At 45.0% G+C, this 21,296-nt stretch overlaps 1 pseudogene; it reads left to right on the top strand.

Moving 5' to 3' along the window:
- The first annotated feature begins 319 nt into the window (after positions 1–319).
- Positions 320–20,901, top strand: LOC149867535 (uncharacterized; annotated as a pseudogene).
- The last annotated feature ends 395 nt before the right edge of the window (positions 20,902–21,296 follow it).

Raw genomic sequence — 21,296 nt, 5'->3', positions numbered from 1 at the left:
AATCTGGAAGGGAGTTTGATTTGAAAACATTTTCACCTAAAATTCTACTCCGAACAAAAGTTAGTCTCTTGTAGCACAACAGAAAGTTAAGTTTAACAAATTGTGTATAAACCAATCAATTTATAAAAGAAAAAAAAGTAAAGGTCTCAGCCTCAATAAAAGTAGAGACAGCAGACACTTCTACTTAAAGTTGCTAGTATAAATATGTAAAACCTAGGCACATACACTAACTGCCACCTTTTTATAAAAATATACATGTAAGAATTGGAAGCATATAACACAGCAATTCAGGTCTTTTTTAATCCTTGTGACTTAAACTATGGACCATCCTGTGCTGGCAACGACAGTTCAGTGCCACCCGCTTGTTGTTCCAAAAGATTTGTGTCCATCACTCTTTATCATAGGTAAGTAACAATGTGGTAAAGCCAATGGAATGGGAAAAGAATGTGAGGACCAGGCATCTTTGTGGTATTCCAGACTGACTGTACGTACTGGAAGTCTGTCAAGGAAACTTGTATTAATGGGACCTCTGGACCAAATATGTAGAATATCTGCATTTTACATTGATTAGCTGAACTGAACTTCTTGAAATTTAATGACCACTCTGCTAGCAAGCCCAGGCTGTTTCTTGTCTATTTAATTTAATCAACTTGCAGGACAATGAATTTAGAGATCAAAAACCATGTTCAGCCACATGGTAATCCTGTACCATTTGCATGGAAGTAAACAGAGTCTGTTTCTATATTTGTAAGGAATGAATTTGGCATATATGTATAAGCTGTTAGACTTTTTTAAAAGCAGCACAATAATGAGCACTTGTCCTCTACTATTGAGCATTAAGGTATGAATTCCTACGTTGACAGTCCAGCTGTTATAGGCTTAAAGATGAAATTTGTATGCCCACTAAACCACAAAGTGAAAAATCAGAAGAGTAAGACATACTAAAAGATAAAGGATAGAAGAGCATTTCTAGAGAGAAACAAGACAGGGCAGAAGGAACATATCATTCCTTTTCTGAGCTGGATCAATTCTGTTGAATCACTGTCAAAATTAAATCAGAATACATGAGAACTAGCAGCCTAATTCTTAAAGTATTTAGGTGCCTAAAGATGCAAAATGATTCTTAATGGCATTTTCAGAAGTGCCTAGGTACAAGAGCTGGTTAGTACACTTGAGAGGAGAATCCAGAGTCAGATACCTGCACTCTGTGACTTGAAATCCCAGAAAAAGTTAAAATTAAACAGTTATTTACCTGGAGAAACTGATTAAGGATCATAATATAGGCATGTACGGACCTCATATTCATGAGATCTTTTTTAATGGCACATATAACTGACTATATATGAGGGCTGTGCAAAACAGCACCATTTCATTTTGACTTCAATTTCACCACTTTGAAGGGACAGTGTTTTGTTTCAGGTTTCATTTCATTTTGAAAGCAGTGCTCTGTTTCACTTTGTCAAAACACTTTTGCCCTTTTGACGCTGTTTGGATGTTGTGCCCATAGGCTATAATGGGGAATCACAAAAATGGCTCAAACTTTGTCATTTCGTGCCTAATATGGATGAAACTTGCAGGGATGGTAGCTGTTTATGAGGGCATGAAGCATGCCAAGTTTCAAGGAGATGAGTGCAGAGGTTTCTGGGAGACCACACTTCAAAGTGTTCAAAGCAAAACTCATGACAGTTGCCAGCAGCGACAGTCTCCTGTCATCCAGCCCACAGATCCAGGGGACTCCTTCCAGGGGTGCGGGACCCCAAATCTGTGCACCAGATGACAGCAGGCGGCTGCCGCCACCTGGGACTGGTACGGGGCACAGCCTGCGCCCAGTGCTGGGAAGAGTGGCAGCAGCCTTCTTTCATCTGGCATGCATATCAGGGGCCTACATCCTGGGAAGAGTCCAGCACAGCCCCACAGCCCTCCCAGGGTGGAGGTCCCCAATCTACATGCTGGATGACAAGAGGCTGCTGCTGCTGCCTGGGATCGGCGCTTGGCACAGCCCACACGTGGTACCAGGAAGACCCCATACTCACCCGCTCACTCCCAGTGCCCCAACGCAGCCCCGCAGTACAGGTGGCAAGCAGCATTTAGTCCTGATCCCGCATGCCCTGTAGACTGGAGTGAGCAGCAGCGGTGGGGAATGAGCTAGTGTTCAGCACAGGAGAAAAGTGGCCGCTCCCCCTCCCCGTGGCTGGCGCCCTGTGCTGCAGGCACTCCCTGGGTCTGCCCAGTGAACAGGGTGCCAGCCACAGGGTGGGGGGGGACCACTTTTCCCCCCATGCTGAGCACCAGCTTGTTTCCTGAAGGTGAGCGTGGGATGCATGGGATTGGGGCTGCACACTGGTCGCTGCCTGTACTCTGGGGCTCTGGCACTGGGAGTGAGCAGGCCCACAGAAGCCAGCAGCAACTGGGTGGGAGCACAGGGCCAAGGCCTGTGCCCCAGAGCCGGAGCCAACACAGAGGCAGCAGTGAAGCAGCCACACCACAGCCTAGTGCAGCATGGGCTCCAGCTGGCAGCCACACCAAACACTGCCCGGTGGGGGCGAGTGGAGGGGCCATTTCCCTCTGCGCCCAGCAGCAGCTTCTGCCCACCTGCTGCTGCAACAGTTCAGCCCGACATGTGAGTCTAGAGCCAGCGTGGGGTCCAGATTAGCAGCAGCAGCAGGTTACAAGCTGGTACTTAGCGTGGGGAAAAGCAGCCACTCCCTGTCCCTGTGGCCAGCACCCTATGCTGCAGCCACTCAGAGCCCACACGGGGCTGCCTGTGCCTGCTCTCTGGTGATGTGGCAGAGAGGCAGGGCATCCCCACCCAGGCAGTGAGCAACTGCAGCACAGGGTGCCAGCCAAGGGGTGGGGGGAGGCTGCTTTTCCCCTGCACTGAGCACACGCTCATTCCCTGCCACTGCTGCTCACTCCAATTCGTGGGGCATACAGAGTCCCCTGCATGCTGCTCCCCACCTGTACCATTTGACTGGGGTGGGGGCACTAGGAGTGTGCAGGTGAGCACAGGGTCTTCCTGGCACTGGGCATGGGCAGCAGCAGCTTCCTGTCATGCCAGACTCTTGCCAGTGGTGTGGCCCTGCAATCTGTGTACCAGATGACAGGAAACTGCTCCTGCTGTCTGGGGCCAGCAGCAGCACCAACCTTCTTGGCAAGGCAGCAGCAGCCTCCTGTCATCCGGCATGCAGGATGCAGGATGGCCCCCAGGAGGAGTCCGGCACAGCTCTGCAGTCCTCCTGGGGGTGAAAGTCCCCAATCTGTGTGCCAGAAAGATTGGTGCTCCCACTGGCCCCAGCTGGCACCAACCACATGCTGTCATCCCACATGCAGATCCAGGGACCCACACCCCCAGGAGGGCTGCGGGGCTGTAACAGAGTCCTCCCAGGAGGTGTAAGCCCCTGGATCTGTGCACCGGATGACAGGAGGATGCCACTCATGCCAGTGGCAGCACCAATCTTCCTGGTGCTAGGTGCAGACTGTGCCCAGCGCTGGTCCCAGGTGGCGGCAGCAGCCTCCTGCCATTCAATACGCATATCAGGGACCCGCACCCCTGGCACAGCCCTCCTGGGGATGCGGGCCAGCCCCCAGTCTGCATGCCAGATGAGAGGAGACTGCTGCTGCTGGCTAGGACTGGTGCTGGGTGCAGCCTGTACCGAGCACCAGGAAGGCTGCTGCTGCCACTGGCCCTAGCCAGCAACAACAGCATGCTGTCATCCCACGCACAGATCCAGGGGCCCACAGCCTTGGGATGGCTGTGGGGCTGTGCCAGACTCCTCCCAGGGGGCACAGGCCCCCGGATCTGTGTGCCAGATGACAGGAGGCAGAGGCTGCCACTGCCGGCTAGTACTGGCACTGAAGCCAAGTAAGCCCAGCCTCGAAACTTGAAACATTTTGGAACTTTCGAAACATTTTAAGTGCCCGTGTTTTGTTTTGAAGCTGTTTCAAAGGCTTTTGTTTCATTTCAATTTTGCTGTTTCAAGCTTGAAATACATCGAAACAGCTTCAAAACGAAACACCCAGTGAAATGTCGCACAGCCCCGCTGTATGTATTTTGCCTCCCACACACAAGGGCATAAAGGATGGATGACTACAACTCTTCCTCAGTTTTCTTGTCCATGGTGTCTAGATAATGAAAAAAGGTGTTGTAGGATCTTGGCTGGCCACAACCTCTTGAAGCACTACAGCTTGCATGGGGTACATAATTAATATTTCTTAACACACCTGTCACTATGGATTCCATTGTAGACAACTGTTGGGCAGCACCCTCACTGGATGGCAGCAGACAGGAGTTGCAGTTGCGTCAGCTGAACAGCAATTTTAGAATTGCTCTTCTGAACTTGCAGTCTGACCTAACAGCTAAATCCAAGGCACAGTGTTTGACAAAGGTTAGTAGGGTACTCATCATAACTGCCTTACAGATTTCTGATATTTCTGAAGTTGCTTGTTCTCTGTTATAGTGACCCTTAATGTTCAGCAGGAGAGGTATACCAACTAACTGATAGTATAGTGAAATAAACTGTTACCCATATTGATATTCTTTGTGAGGTAAAGGCCTGACATTCAGAACACCCGGCTATAGCTAGATATGAAAGGGGCAACAATCTGAATAACTTAGTCCTATCAGTGTAAGAAAACAAGCTTTAATTTACCTAGTACATTTAATTTTATTTTCTTCCAGTACTGAGTGTAGCTTGGAGCAAAGACTAGCAGCTTAGATAAATTCTGGGACTAATTTAGGAATGGACTTTCAGTAAGAGTTTTGCATCATCTTACCACTATTACAATTTGTAATGGCAAGTTCAGCCACATGAGCCTGATGCACACATTCCTACTTCAATCTATCCCTTCGTTGGAAAGCTATGTTTTTTTCAAAACACAAATCATCTCTCATGGCCTATACAGTTTTGAATATGCCTATTGCCTGAAGCCACAGCCCTGGCCATTGACCTTGTGGTCATTTTAGATGCATCCATCGTTGTCTGCTGTGATATTTTTGCAACCAGATCCTTGTCCTCAGTCGTGCCTTTGGTGGACTCTGATTTCTTGTATACTATAAAGACAAACAGGGTTCACAGATGTAAGTGGACATAATATTTACCTTACTCATAGCTAGGGTAGAATAGAGGCTCAAATTAATGTTTAAAGTGCTTTGAAATCTTTGAATGAAACAGTAAATGTATGATTATTTTAAAATTATAAATGGCATCAAAAGCTTTTGATTGGTCTCTCTGTTGTTAAAATCCAATTTGGAATAAAATATTATTCAAATGATTTAATATTGTGAAATATTCATTATAAAGACAAACCTTTCTCATAATGCAGCAAACAAGTAAAAGGGGGGAAGAGTTCACTTTTACTATACAATTCTTTTCTATTTTTATGAGTTTTTATACAGTGGTAAATGGTATGGCTGTACTGTTAGATACCCCTGTATTGTCATATTGAAGAACTCAGATTTAACCTGACCTACTCAGAATGGATATCCACACTACAGTATGTTATGAGACCTTTGTGATACTTCTTTGATAATTCTTTGCAAACCTCCATTAGAAACATGGAAAAGCCACTTCAAGAGTGCACACTTACAGCTTACTGTTTACCTATACACTCATAAGATCAAAACTCCCGGTCTTACTGTTTTTGTTAACAAGGAGCACTAAAAGTCTTCCCACATACTGAGTTTTGGTTTCCATTTTACAATCTGAGATGACAGACGGCACAAAAATGATGAGAAAACTGTGGGGAGGCTTCCAGAAGATTGATTCTCTCATCAGCTGATTCTTTTCTAGTTAGTCTTTTATTGACTACAAAGGTATAGCCAATGCAGAAAAGGAAAACCAGACTGCCCTGTTTAATCCTGAGGGCATTGGCAAAAGGTGATCACTTTTTGAGAAAACAGAGGCCTACAAGGAAATCAGCACACTGTATGAGCCGTTAAGCTGATTTAAACACACAAGGGATGCCTGGGGTTGAGCTCAAGATCTCTGAGGTGTGAGATGAGAATGAAACCATTCCACAGACTAATATTACTGAGCTTTAGTAGCAGGTGGTATAGTTGATCAGTCAGGAACCTGTCATTTGGAGAATAGGCCAATATATCTGAGAGACATGAAAAATCCTTCATTTTTCCCTTTTCCCACCAAGAATAAAAATACCACAATTGTGAACTTTGACAATTATCAACTACAAGTTTTCATAATTTAGACAAGTATAAATAAAGGACAGAACCAAAATATATTTAAAGAGTGCCTGGGGGAGACTGATAAAATAGTTGAAAAATAAAACAGTGCCATATAGTATATTACAGATACATTTATAACTATGGCACTCCATCTGTGATTCTGACTTGCTTCCTATCAGTCAGCATAGCTCACAATCCCACTCAAATAATAAAGGAAAATTCACATGTGAATATATAATGTCTAAGTACAATTTATTTCACATTCTGTACCTTACATCCTAGAATTCATGGTGAAGTATGCACACTGTGTGCATGTCAGAAGCTTCTTACTAGCCTCTTCAGGGGCAGAAGCTAAGGAAAAAAGATAGTCAAATCCTGCAGTGACAAATCCCCATTTGCCATTCATCACTCAACAACAGAAAAGCCACTCTTTAATTGATAGGAGCCAGGGCATGATACTGGCCAAAATGACAACTCCAGCAGACTTAAACTGCAATGCCAAAAATGTAGCAGCATTTTCTGCTCTTTTTATTTTTTTATTCATTCCTCCTTTTCTCCAATTTTGCCTTATTCCTCAATTTAACTACGGTTCTTGTAAGCTCAATGTTGCTATTGGCTGGTAAGCAATGTGAGAATGCAAAACCTAATGAAGATACAAAAAATGAAAAGCCTTTAATGGCATTTACCATCTACCTGAAAAGTCTTATGTTCCCCAGTTCTTAGCAAAGCTACAGTCTGGACTACTTTTGTGTACTTCTGACATGCTGCCACACTGTGCATGCAACACTATTAGCTTTTAAAATCTGGATGGGAAGAGGTAGGCTTTGCATACAAATCTCAGTGAATGCTGGCATTAAACAATCTTAAATCAAGCACTGGTGTTAATCCAACTAAAGAACAATCTCTCAGCAGTAACATCAATACACAATTCAACACAGATTGGCTAACACAATAATGTCCCAAAAGTTATAGTTTCACAGGCTGCATTCAGATGAGCATGGACATTTAGTTCTCCAGGAACAAGTAGCTGTGGCGCACCTGGGGCAGCAGCTACTTATCCCCAGGGAACGCCCTTGCCACATGCACTTTGGTATGCAAGTTACCCTGGGGGCGGTAGGGAAGGCTGAGGCTGGCTGGGCATGCAGGGTGTGAGATTTGTGGGGGGGGATGTGGGATTTGGGAGGGAAGATTGTGAGCGTGTGAGGTTTGTGGGGAGGTTGGGGAGTTAGTGGGTTGTTGTAGGGATTGTGGGAGTGAGGTTTGTGGGGGCTTGGGGCTGGTGGGGGATTTTGGGGTTGTGAGGTTTGTGGGTAGGGATGTGGGGTTTGTGAGTGGATTGTGGCTGTGGAGGGGACAGTGTGGGTGGGAGTGTTCAGGAGGAGTGGGTCTCCTGCCCACCCCCCGTACAGCCCCTCCCCCCTTCCAGCAGCAGTAGAGGCTGCAGGGCTCTCAGGGCCCACTGCTGGCAGAGTCCTCCTACTGTGGCCCAGCCTGGCCTCAGCTGCCTGAGACCCGGCATGCACTGGCACCTTTGCACAGGACCAGGCCACTCTTGATGTCACCCAGGGCCCTGGCACCACACACAAGAGCTGTGCATCGGGCCAGGCCAGGTTCTGCTTCCAAGTGCCCCACATGCTGTCAGGACAGGCCAGCTCCATGGAGGCAGAACCTACCCCCCCAGTGCATGGCCGTGGGGGGACTTTACCAGCACTGGGCCCTGAGGGCCCAATGGCTGCTGCTGCAGGGGTGGGGAAGGGTGTGGCACACAATGTGAGGGGTGAGCGGGCATAGACCCACCCCTCCTGAGCAGTCACTCGCTATACTCACACAGTCACCCCAACCCCCATGTCCCTACTTACTGGGACAGTGCCTAGGTCCGGGTCACTGCTGTAGCCTTGGTCTACTCCTATTTGCCCCAGGACACTGAGACAGTGTGCTGGAGCAACAGGGGAAGAGGCCAGGAATAGAGACAATGGCCGGGTGCCAGAGTGTCTCAGCCTCCGGTAGCTGCACCACTTTTTTCAGCCTTTTTTTGTGTTTTTTTAAATACTGGCATTTCCCACTATCAAATTTAGAGTCCAGGCTGCAAATATGCAGTGAGGAGAACATTTTTTAATTCCCAGCACGCCTCTTGCAGTGTCTCAAACTGCTTTGAGATGCCGGTACAGGCACATGCGCATTTCTCTGGATGTACCCACAGAATGCATGCAGTATCACCAAAACACCTGAATTTCAGTATGATAGTATAAAATCAGATGACTTTCACTGCACTCAGATATGTGAACTATTACCACTTTGTACCTGCAAACGTGAAACAAATAACTTTTGCTCATCAGAATAATGGCAATCATCAACGTGCAGTTGAGGAGGACGTTTTAGAAATGTGCAAAAACTTTGTATATTTAGTTTTAAGGTTCCCAACTTGAGTGAAAACAAAATTTAAATAAAAAACAATGAATAAAATTGTGAAAACCCCAAGTTAAATATTTCTAAGGTGCCTTATTTTATTCCGGACACATAAAGCCCCTTCCTCTGTGTGATATCCATACTCAGGACAAAAACAGTACATTTTATACACACCAACTGATCACAGGCTCACTCTCAGTCCAATGACTGGATATAGCCTGAACTACACTTTAACCAAAGCAAATCAACATTTAAAAGGAAGATTCAGCCTTCTCCAGTAGCCACCCTTTAATGGACTTCCATAACTACGTCTCCTAAATCCGTTGCATATTTTGCAGAAGGAATGGTTTTCTTGGATGATAACAGTGTGGACTGTTTCTACATCAGCCTGTTATCTGTTGTTACTGCATCTTACCCTCCTGTGCCTTATAAATTGTTCAAGAGTTCAGAATGAGTGAATATTCCCATATTATTATTGACATAATCGCTTGACAACTGCCTGTAGAATGAGAATAAATAAGCAGTTCCGCTAATCATCTGATTGACTGCACAGAATGTGCATAGTAGTACATTTCTGGAAAGTTTTTCCATTAAAGAATTTCAAATATAGTCATAGTTTTATTACAAATCTTCAGTGCAGTGAAGCATAATTTCATAACATGGAAAGTAACTATGAACTCATGTTTTAACCTTGTGTATATTATCTCAACTTCAATTGGCTTCTCAGCCAAAGATCTCTCCCCTTTTGTTTTGTATTAACAGAATCTTGGCTACATTTCTTTATTAGATTAATAACTCATAGAATCATAGAAAATTAGGGTTGGAAAGGACCTCAGGAGGTCATCTAGTCTAACCCCCTGCTCAAAGCAGTACTATCCCCAATTAGATCATCCAAACCAAGGCTTTGTCTACTCCAGTCTTAAAAAGCTCCAAGGATAGAGATTCCACAGCCACTCTGAGTATCCTGTTCCAGTGCTTCACTATGTTCCTACTGTTAAAGTTTTTCTTAATATCTAATCTAAACTTCCCTTGCTGCAGCTTGAGCATCTGAAACCATTGCTCCCTATTCTGTTATCTATCACAAAGTGCATGGCTACAGACATTGCATGAGGGTTCAAATGAAGACGTTTCAAGTAGCATCTTCAGTAACTTGTGCCTGCCTGCCTGTCAGCCTCCAAGCCATTTTCAGAATGGGAGGGGGGAAAGGGAGTGGAGGCAGTTTGGTCTGGGGTTTTTTCAGTCCTCACTGGAGAGCAGGTATATCAGAGGCCCCATGAGGTGGAGTGGCTCAAATTCACCCACCCCACCCTCCAGAGCTGGCCAGAGAACCCTTAGAACTAGCTCCTTCTGCTCCATTCACCTGCACTTCCATTTAGAAAACAGGGACAGGCTGGGTAGGAGGAGGGGCCAATGCTAGGGGAAACTGGCTGCAGGATGGCAGCCAGAAGCTAGATTCCCCTCCCCTCTAGAACCAACAGTGAACTTCTGTTTGGTCTGGGGCACTGTTATAACTCAGAACACTTCCTGCAAAGTGTTCTGAGCTACAGGGGGAGCTTCAGTTCTACCTGCACCCTGAGAAGTCTAGCACCATCTCCTTTGTAATCACCCTTCAGTCTTCTCTTCTCCAGACTAAATAAACCCAGTTCCCTCAGCCTCTCCTCCTAAGTCATGTGCCCCAGCCTCCTAACTAGTTTCACTGTCCTCCACTGGATTCTCTCCAATTTGTCCACACCCTTTACATAGTGGGGGATCAAAACTGGACACAGTACTCCAGATATGGCTGCACTAGTGCTGAATAGAAGGGAATAATCACTTCCCTCAGTCTGCTGGCATTGATCCTACTAATGCAGCCCAGTATACCATTAGCCTTCTGGGCTAGGGATAAACATTACACACCAGCGGGTTCAAGTGATCAGAAACCAGAAACTGGTTTAAACCTATAACAGAACAGACATTTAGTGCACATAAACCAGTTTGAAAACGGCTGAAACTGGTTTGAGATAAACCTGGCTGAATGTAGTAGCAGACTTAACTGATTTAGGTCAACTGGTTTATGCAATGTCTGTCCCAGACCCCTTGCTGGTTTAAGTTAAACCAGACTGTCCTGCATCCCAGCATGCTTTCTGGGCTGGTCAGGGCTCTGACCCTTCCCCTCTGCTTCCTGGCTCAAGCTCCAGCAGAGGCTTGCAGGCACAGCAGGATCTGCCTGGCTTCCCCATACTCCCCTCATTTCCTCCCTTCCCCCACTCTACTTAGCAGAGATCTCTTCCTCCTCTTTCCCACAGCATGGGCTGTAAATAGCATGTGGTATGCTAGGTAATGCTGAGTGGTGTCTCTGTGTGTGTCTCTAATTTCACTGGGACAAGCAAACAGAATAGTGTGTGCTTAGGGCTTTTTGGAGCTAATCACCTGGTCAACTGGTAAGATTGGTGCATTCCTTGCTTTGGAAAAAGCTGTTTAAGGAGAGCTTGAACTAATGAATTAGGCTTTGTATTTTGATTGGGTGCTAAATGCTGATAAATGCTGTGTTATCAAGTGGGGGGGGAAGGGAAGGGTGCCTCCCTAATGAGAGCATCCTGCTGGGGTCTGGCCACACACCCCACTCAGCTCAAATTGTGGAAGGAAAAACTGGGCTGCTCTAGCACCCCCTGGCTTCTAGCCTGAGCCACTGCAGGTATGTGCCTGCATTTTTTCAGTCTAGAGGGGATGTCTGTGTGGTTACAAGCCAGTTTAGGCTAGCCAGGTTAGACTAACCTGCAAAGATTGAATCAATTCAGGCTCAGGCTTTTTGAATGTCTGTCCCTAGCCCTTGGCAACAAGGGCACATTGTTGAGTCATACACAGCTTATTGTCCACTGTAACCTCCAGCTAGTCTCCAGTCTGTGCTGGTGCATGGGATTGTCCTGTCTTATGTTCTGTCCTTACTGAACCTCACAGCTGCATCCACATGTGGTGTGGATGTTTGGTTTCCCAGGGACAACTAGTAGCAGTGCACCTTGCACCACCGCTAGTTGTCCCCAAAGAATGCCTGTGCCATGACCCCTCTGGCACACAGCAGGTTACTGCAGGTAGGCTAGGGGAGGCTAGGGCCAGCCCAGTGCTGGCCCCAGCAGCTTTACCCGGTGTCCTGTGGGCCTCCTGGGGCTGCAGCAGTGGCAACGCTGCTATGCAGAGCCTGGCCGGTAGCCGCAGTGCAGCTCTGGGTGGCCTGGCTCTGCTTTTGAGCGACATGCACTGCCCGTGTGTACACTGCTCCACTTTTTTTCTCCATGTATTTTTTTGACCCCTGGATATCCAGAGGTCAAAAGAACCCTTCCATGCTGCTCTCTTGAAGTGTGAAAAACATGAGGTATGTGGCACCGAAGATGTGTCTGCAGCAACACCTACCGTATGGCCATGCACAAATGGACATGGCCTGTGAGATTTCTTTTGGCCCAATCCTCCAAATTGTTGAGGTCTTTCAATCCTAGTCTTACCTTCCATGTATCTACTGCTCTCTCCAGTTTGGTGTCATCTGCAAACTTGCTGAGCATGCACTCCATCCAATCTTCCAAATCATTGTTGAAGATATTAAACAAAACTGGTAACAGGACTGACCCCTGGGGCACTCCACTTGATACTAGCTGCCAACTAGACATTAAGGCATTGATTAGTACCCTTTGAGTCTGATAATCCAGATAGCTTTCTATCCACCTTACAATCCATTCGTCTAATCCCTACTTCTTTATCTTTTTGCAAGAATGCTGTGGAGACCATATCGAAAGCCTTCCTGAAGTCAAGGTATATCATGCCTGCTGCTCTTCCTGCATCCACAGAGCCGGTCATCTCATCATAGAGGGCAATGAGGTTGGTCAGGCCTGATTGTTTCTAATCACCTTCTTCTCCTCCAAGTGCTTAGAAATGGATTAATTGAGAACCTGCTCCATGATTTTTCCATAGACAAAGGTGAGGCTGACTAGTTTGTAGTTTCCCAGATCCTCTTTCTTCCCTTTCTTAAATATAGACACTGTAGATGCCCTTCTCCAGTCATCCATGACATTTCCCACTCACCATGACTTTTCAAAGATAACACCACTGGCTCTGTAATCACAACTTTTTGCGGCAGGAGCCATATCTTCCTTCATCCTCGCGTACAAGCACATTATTGAGGTCTGAGATCTAATACATCAACAATTATTAACAATAAAGTAGTATATACCTAAAACCAATCATATAACCCTTATATTTTCATATAAGTGAACAGTAGAAATATACAAGTTATTTAAAAAAAAAAAATCAATCATGGTATGAAATTCTGCCAAAGAGGATCTGTGAGGTTGAATCTCCACTATAAGCTAATTCTTCAGTGCTGAGCTTCATCCTTTAGCAAAGATACTTTTCAGATAGGAGTCAACAGTGTAGTGACTTTCTGGGAGTGAACATAGAAAAACCATGGGAAGGAAATTAAAAATGATATTAACAACATACAATAAAAATGACATATAATAATTTCATTATCTTTGCATATTGCTTTGTGTAGATAATACACAAAGGATGATACAGGAATGGCTCAGTTTTAGACTGCCTGGCTTTTCCATCTATCATAAGGAAAGGTATCCTGGAGTTGGAAGGTATAGTAAATCATTTCACGTGCTATTTACTTTACGACTGCTTTCTCTTAATAGTACTAGCAAGTTATTTGCACTCTCAATCTCTTATTCCCATAGGTTTATTTTTGAGGAATTTCATTGATTTTTGCTACCAGTTACTAATTCTCACAGGAAGCATTACCCAAAATGCCATCCTTGTTAGTCCAATAGGTATTGTTTTCAAAGTTAAACTGCTGATTTTTGTTGGGTGCAGAAAAGTGTATATAAAAGAGGCAAATGTAAGCAAAACAGTTTGCTACAGTTAGCAGTCAGACAACCCCTTGTCTCTAAAGAGCCTTTGTTAAAATCCTAACTTCCCAACTTTCTTAAATGAGAGTCATATCTTTTTTGCACCAGACAAAACAATTACATTTAAAGAGGAGAAGGTACAGAAATAGGAAAAATATTAAAGATTACATGCCCATGCAGCAAGTAAAAAGATGACGTAGAGGGTGCTTAATTTACACACACACACATTCATATATACAACGTACAATTTGTGTATGAATATTTCAGAGGCTGTGTTTTTAGAATAATATAAAACAAATATTTGACTACTAGTAGAATATAAAACTTGTATTTAACCAGTATTTTTGCCCTCATTTAATAAGCAATAACACACATGCTTAAGATGTTTTAATAATAAAATTCCAAACACTTCATGTTGACCTGAATATTACATTCTACTGTATAGGTCATTGTAGCAGGGTGCCATCTTCAGCGGCATTTGAAAAGCCTGTGAGGGCACCCCAGAGTTCCTTTATATTCTAACTTTCCTCTGGGAATAAACTCCCCATCACTTTCCTGCCATGACTTGATATTCCTTGGTTCTTGAAGAGGAGGATGCCTCAGGGCTTCCCAGGTAGGTTCTATGGTCACCCTCAGAAAGGTGAGGAGCTTTTGCCTTAAGGGCTAATTGCACGCTCCAACCTTCCCTTAGTGTGCCCCGTGCCTCACAGATTCTATGCTAATATCTCTGTCAGGGCTTCAGCCTACTCGGCTTCTACCCCTTTTCCTCCAGCTTGGCTCACCAGCCTAGACCCAGTAGATAGGGCCTGACTCTGAGGCTCTAGCTCTTTAATGCACACTCGGCCCATGGTCCTATATAATGTCTATCACTGGGCCCCTGGCCTTTGTCTGCTACACCCCTCTGGGGCTGGGCTCTCCAGCCCTTTTACAGCTGTGCCCCCTCCAGATGCTATTGAGGCCTCCACCTCCCCTACAGCGTCCAATTTTAAACTACCAGTTTTAAACTATAACATAAATAGTAAGCCCCTGGGCTATAACAAAAAGTTAAGGGTGGTAATTAGCATTCTTACCTGTTTTCTTTTCATGAGCTCCCCATCTCCAAGTCTCCACTGCCAGATGCTCCTACTTGTAGAAGAGCTTGCTGGAGTTCACCGTCCATCTCAGCCTTCCCTCCCCTGGCTTGCTCAGGCCGGGGCTTATGTAGTTCTGACCTTAGGCTTTCTCACAGTCACCTGATAGATCCCACCACCTCACAGGCCTGTGGGCTTGGCCTTTAATCCCTGCTGTGCTGGCAGGTTGTGGTTGGAAAACTCAGGTCTTAAAGGGGCAATCCTGACTTTTCATAACAAGGCTAGGGTTCCATGTTACAGTCACATTAGTATATATTCTTTCCAATAAACCTATAGGGAATCTAATGCATAATAAGTCATTACCAACTTGTCATGATAACACCTGCTACCCAGTGGTATTCACATGTCATTCCCAAAACTTTGTATTAGGTTGAGGAATCATTTTTCCGGTGAAGGGCATAAGCCCCATCGCCTGATACATTTAAACAAACAAAAAAGGGAATAATTTTGCAATGACTGCAGGTGGGCTAGTCCACCTTAATACTCTTACTCATTTCTTAACTTCTATTATTTGCTATAAATACCTGCCTATTCTGTCCATGCCTAGAATCCACTTTTAACAGTGCTTGCAAAAACCATGCTTTCTGCTAGTAGTAGTTTCTAACTAATCTAGACAAGCATTATCCTTGAAGTAATCTACACTTTTCAAAAGTTAGTGTGGATAGACATTAACATAGTCTTGCCATCTCTCCCCCACAAAAAAAAAAAAATCCCTGTCCATGGGAAATCATGAATTAAACTGTTTAAAAGAGGACCATTGACATGGGTTCAACCACAGAGATTACTTTGGGCACAGTTGCAGTGTATCAAACCATAAGGTAGATGAAGTGATTCTTTATTCACTGATACACTAACATTCTCAAACTCCTGAAATATCTTAAGAATATTATGTGAGCAACTACTAGTTATTGGTGATGCCAAAAAATGCCACAGTGTAAAACTGTCAACATAATCAGGCACACAGGAGGGCGGACAACATCCCTTGGAGAGAAATGCCTTATTTTTGCTACAATTGAGCATTATTTTCTAATGGAATCAACGTTTATCCCACAACCAACACATTAGTATACCTGACAGTGAATATCTGATCTGATTTCATTGGTCTTAATAAAAAAATTACAAACAACTAGGCAAAATTACAAAAGATAGTGAGGCTGGAATATACAAGTAAGTTTATTCTGCATAAGGATATGCTGGTGATTCATTCTCACATAACTCACTGGTTACTCTATGTGCCTCCCCCTGTTCTTGATCCACAGAAAATATAGGTCTTTTCCAAACTTTAACTACAGATCTTGGATCTTTAGCTCAATGTATAAATATTCATTCTTTCAGCTCTGACAGTACCCCTTTCTTTCCCTGTTGTGTTGGCCAATATGACAGCCAGCATCCTTTAATGGCATACACAGAATATTTGTCAGCAAATATTCTAGAACAGTGGTGCCTTACTTTTTAGGCCCATGGGCTGGATGTGCAGTGCCAGATCCATTTGCAGGCTAGATCTAGTCTGTGGACCCGTTCCAGCTGACCTAGCTAGGGCCCAACCCAGCCCTGTGGAAACAGCTCAGCCAAGCCATTTCAGGCACATGGGGCTGCCCAGGACCCAATGCAGCCACACAGGAGTGGTTCACCCAGGCCCTGAGTCCACTCAGCATCACTAGGTCCCACTCCCCACCCTTTGCAGCTGCAACTGGCTGTAGTCAGGCCACTCTGGGCCATTTCCATGTGGCTGGACCGGACCCTGGTTTGATCCAACCATGTGAGAACAAAGCTTGATTTCTCCATGTGGGACTGGCCCAACTAGGGCCAATCCAAGTAAAGGGGCTTGGAAATTTAAAGGTAGGGGAGCAGTTGAAGTGCTAATTGCTGCCACTCCTCCAGTGCCAAATTTCAAGACCCTTGGGTAGACCTCTGGAATGGAATATGTGGTACCACAGGCTGAATCTGTCCCACGATGCCAGGTGTCGAGCACCTCTGTTCTAAAAGGAACAAAGAGCATCAATTCTATGAAAGAGAACCTCTAAATCTCTTACTTTCTAACAGCACTTTTCTTCTTTCTCCCTCTCTTCAAGGATTAATTTACAACAATATCACAGTGCCAGATCCGCCAGTTAGAAAAATATATGCAACTTGTGCATACATAACTGATGGCTTGTGCATATATAACTAATGGCAAAGTTCTGCTGCCAGTTTATAAACCCAGTTTATTAAAAAGAAAGTTTAGGCTCATCTTGACTTCCCCTTTTATAAATTTCATCTTGGATTTCCCTCCCTTTTGTCCCCCCAACGCATAATGACCATTTGCAAAGATTAAGAAAAATCCTTCCTGATCATTGCTCAGTCCTCAGAACAGAGATGCCAGCACAAAATTCTCCACCCCCTATCTTGATCTTAGTGTATGTTTTATCCTACCCCTTCATGAGAATGACACTGACATTAAAAGAGAACAAAAAAGGAGCAGTAGCAGCAAGCATGCTGAAGAATTTAACAATGGTGTAAGGATTGTTAAAATAGACAAAATAGAGAACACTTTTTTCAGGCAATATAACAATTTCTTCAACATGCTTCAAACGTTAACTTCATCTCATAAAATTAAAAATAAATTGTAGATTTTAATATCATGACAACTTGAAAAGTGCTATTAAGAAAAAAAGGAGGATTTACTTCTAGGACAATAAAACCTGAGATCAAATCTGGTCCTGCTTCCATCATCATTACTGCCATGAAAACAAATTAATGTTGCATCTTTTTTACTGTCCACATGGCCATCTTGGTAAAATAAACAACAATGTCTAATGATGTTGAAGCCTAAAATAACTGGTAAAGTTTTTTTATGCTTTAAGATGTTCTGCATTTTGATTGGTCATTGATGGCACCTCCTTGTCATACTGCAAGTTGCTGAGGCTGTGAAAGAGCACAAGAGTAGCCAGCCAATCAAATTATAGAACAATGAGAAGGTCAAAATAACATTGCATGTTGCTGTCCTTCCTAGAATGAATTGCATAAGGTATTAAAAGGTGGAAATTTAACCCCTTCTTAGTGTTCTATAATCCTGATTCTTATTACTCAAGTAAAATAGAGCAGGATGTCCCGCTAAGCCAGGGCAAGCAAAGAAGGATAAAACTCTCAAAAAGGAGGTTATAATTAAGGGTATCACTTGCCCCCTCATTCTGGCTTTTGTGTAAAAAAAAGAAAAAAGAAAAGAAAAGTTGCCAGTGAGGAGGAAATGGAAGTATCTTTTGTTATCCAAAGAAATGAACTATAGTTTTCATCCCACTAGGGGTTTCCACAGTAAATGGAGCTTTTCTTTCTTTCAGCCTTATTTTAGCAGTTCTCAGACTGACAAGCTGTTATAGCATCAAGTTATCTTCCACTGGAGCCATACCATGGAAAAGAGAGTCATATCTTTTTTCCACCAGACAAAATAATTACATTTAAAGAGAAGAAGGTACAGAAAAAGGAAAAATGTTAAAGATTACATTCACATGCATCATGTAGAAAAATGGTGTATAAAGTGCTTAATATACATACACACATTCATGTATAAAATGTACACTTTGTGTATGAATATTTCAGAGGTTCACATCAAATGAGGGCTGTGTTTTTCTACTTAAATCCAAGACCTCTAGCATTAGTTTTCTTACATTGATGGAGCCTAAACCTTATCTAACTGTCCATATTGTATATGGTTTGCAAGCTGCAGGCTGTATATCACAATTGTATTGTGCTGTTCACATTAGCACTACACGAACTGTAATAAGAATGAACAAGTGTTCCTTAAGGACTCTAGGATTTATGAAGGCAGTAAAGAGAGCACCCCCTTCTTTTCTGACATCTTTTGCCATTTAGATGGACAAGATTATATTTTCATCTGTGAATTTTCACAAGACCAGAGAAGTGCAGTATCTATAGAATATCTGCCCAGTGTTGCAGAGAAAACTATTTAAAGGCCAGAGATGTGTAGGACTGATACGAACATTTTTAATATGTTTTTGTTCTGATTTTAACAAAATTGAATCAGGCTATATTGTTGTTAGCAGCTGGGTATTATAGCATAGTAGGTAATTCAGGTTGAGAAAGCTCACTGGCTGAATGGACAGGCCTACTGGTGATAGTGGGAGCAATGACATGAGAAAAGAAGGAAATAAAGGGAAATGGAATGGCACCTGAAAAAAAAAATCTTATTTTTATTATTTTTAGTCTTTCTATTTTTTTCCATAGAAATTATGCAGAAAAATGCATTCATAGTCACAAAAACTGAGGCAGAAAGCTCAGCAGCTACTGGCAAAAGGGAAAAAAAGTTCACATAACTGCAATACACCACCCATCTCATTAATATAAGACCATGCATACACACCCAGTAGGGCTGTGGGAAGCTTTGGTCCCCAATTCAATTCGGCAGAGATTCAGCCCGATTCAGTGGCTGAATCTCCAAATCCAAATTGAATCAGAGGACTTCTAATCTCTCCGAATCGATTCAGAACCCTCTGATTCAATTTGGAGAGATTTGGTGATTTGGACGTAGATACAGCTTTAAATGTTTTTTTCTACATACCTCTAGGTAGCAGGGGCTCTGAATGCTGTGATGCTGGGGCAGATGTAGCATCCCAAGAAGCACAGGGGGCTCCCCAATGCATTCAGCAGCAGATCCACAAGTGGACCAGATGTACTTCCTGGTCCACCAGGGAGCAAACCGCCGTTCCCCACTAGCTCGGCGACTGGTGCCTCCTGGGTCTGCGAGGGGCACCCAGGGGCCCCCTGCAGCCAGTCACCAAGCCAGGTGGTGCAGGGGGGCCCTCTGTGTGCTCCCTGGCAGACCTGGAAGTGGACTGGAACTACCTCCAGTCCACTTCTGTGTTCACTGCCAAGCACAGTGGAAAATTCCCCCCACACACACACTCTGTGGGACACTTCATCCATCCCAGCACCGCAGTAATCACGATCCACATTGGTACCTCAAGGTATGTAGAAAAAGCTTTTAAAGCTGTGCCTGTGTCCAAATCACTGCATCAGCTGATCCCCCAAAGGTAAGTGGGGCAGAGGGACCAGACACAGCTCAGCCAGATCCAGAGGGGAAGCCCCCCAGATCCCCTTTAGCTGAGCCAGTAAGGAGTGATGCTCCTGAGCCACGTTGCACGAACAGGGCATGCAAACATGCCCGCTCTATAAAAGTGCTCCGGCATTTGCACTGGCAGGAAGGGCCAGGAGGGAGACTCCTGCACAGGTAGAACGAAAGCACCATACTAAACTATAAACAAACAGCAACTCATACAATGGTGTCAATGCAGAGTGCTTCTAGGGCCGCTGCCCAGGGGATGCAGCTAACCCAGGGCTTGTCTGAGGCCTCCACCCAGACAGAGCCCATGGGGGAGCTGGCATCCCCCTGCCCCCAGCCTGTGGGGGATGCCCAACAAGGCCAGGGGGGCAGGGATTGGGGGTCCCCACACCTGTCCTGCAGGCGCCCACCTTAGGGCCCTGGAGGCACAGGTGAGAGAGCTCCAAGAGGAGGTTAGCAGGCTGAGGGGAATCAGGGAGGTGGAGGATGAAATTGATGGTTATTTCCTTTCCCTGCACCCAAGGAAGAAGCACCCCAAGAGCTGCCTTTCACTGCAGAGTGGCAGACGGTCACCTTCAGAACAGGGCTGCTCACAGCAAAGCAGTACCAGTTCCTCCAGTCTGGCTGGAGAACAGATACAAGGCCCTGGCAACACTGCAGGAGAAAGAAGGAGAGGAGACAACTCCACACTCTCCATGCTCTGAACAGGCCAAAGGAGCTAAGCAGTCCCAGAGGAGGAAACGTCAAGTGATCATGATAGGTGACTGCATCCTAAGAGGTACAGAGGGCCTCATCTGTCGCCAGGACCCCTCAACACACAAGGTCTACTGCCTGCCTGGAGCAAAGATTCAGGACATGATGGGGATGATCCAGGACATGATCCAGCCCACCGATTACTACCCCATGGTCCTAATCCATGTGGGTGTTAATGATGTGGCCAGGAGAAGCCCTGATCACCTGATTGCAGACTATCATGCTCTGGGGTGTGTGCTGAGGGAGATAGGTGCACAGATGATATTCTCTTCTGTCCTACCAGTGAGCAGACATAGAAGATGACATGAGACCTGCATCACAGAGACCAACTGGTGGCTTCCAGAATGGTGTCTTGAGGCAGGCTTCGGCTTCCTAGACAATGACCCACACATCACAACGAGAGACATGCTCAGATGAGATGGGCTTCACCTTTCTCCCAAAGCTAAGTGTGTGTTCTCTTCCAGGTTGGTGGATCTCCTCCAGCAGGCTTTAAACTAGGCTCATCGGCTGAAGGGGAAGATGAGGGTGGAGGAAGCCTTGAGATACCCACAAGTACAGCCCAGGCTAGACCGACGAGCAGAACAAATACTCAGGTAAGCAACGGGGCCAGAGCAATGCTGAGATTAGGGAGGCAGTGCACACATCTTCAGGAGGCCTCAATGCCTCTACACAAACACTTGTAGTGTGGGTAACAAGCAGGAGAAACTTACCCTCCTGCTAGCTGACACCAACCCAGACATAGTGGGGCTCACAGAAATGTGGTGGGACCCAACACACGACTGGGTGGTGAATATCAAAGGCTACAGGCTGTACAGGAGGGACAGGACAAGGAGGAAAGGTGGAGGTGTGGCGCTCTACATCAAGGAGGAATACACATCCTCATCAAGAAGCAC

This window comes from Crocodylus siamensis, chromosome 4 (genome assembly GCF_052110815.1).
Source record: "Crocodylus siamensis isolate JL-2025a chromosome 4, ASM5211081v1, whole genome shotgun sequence".
Classification (NCBI taxonomy): Eukaryota; Metazoa; Chordata; order Crocodylia; family Crocodylidae; genus Crocodylus; species Crocodylus siamensis.
This window is presented reverse-complemented; position numbering and strand designations above follow the sequence as displayed.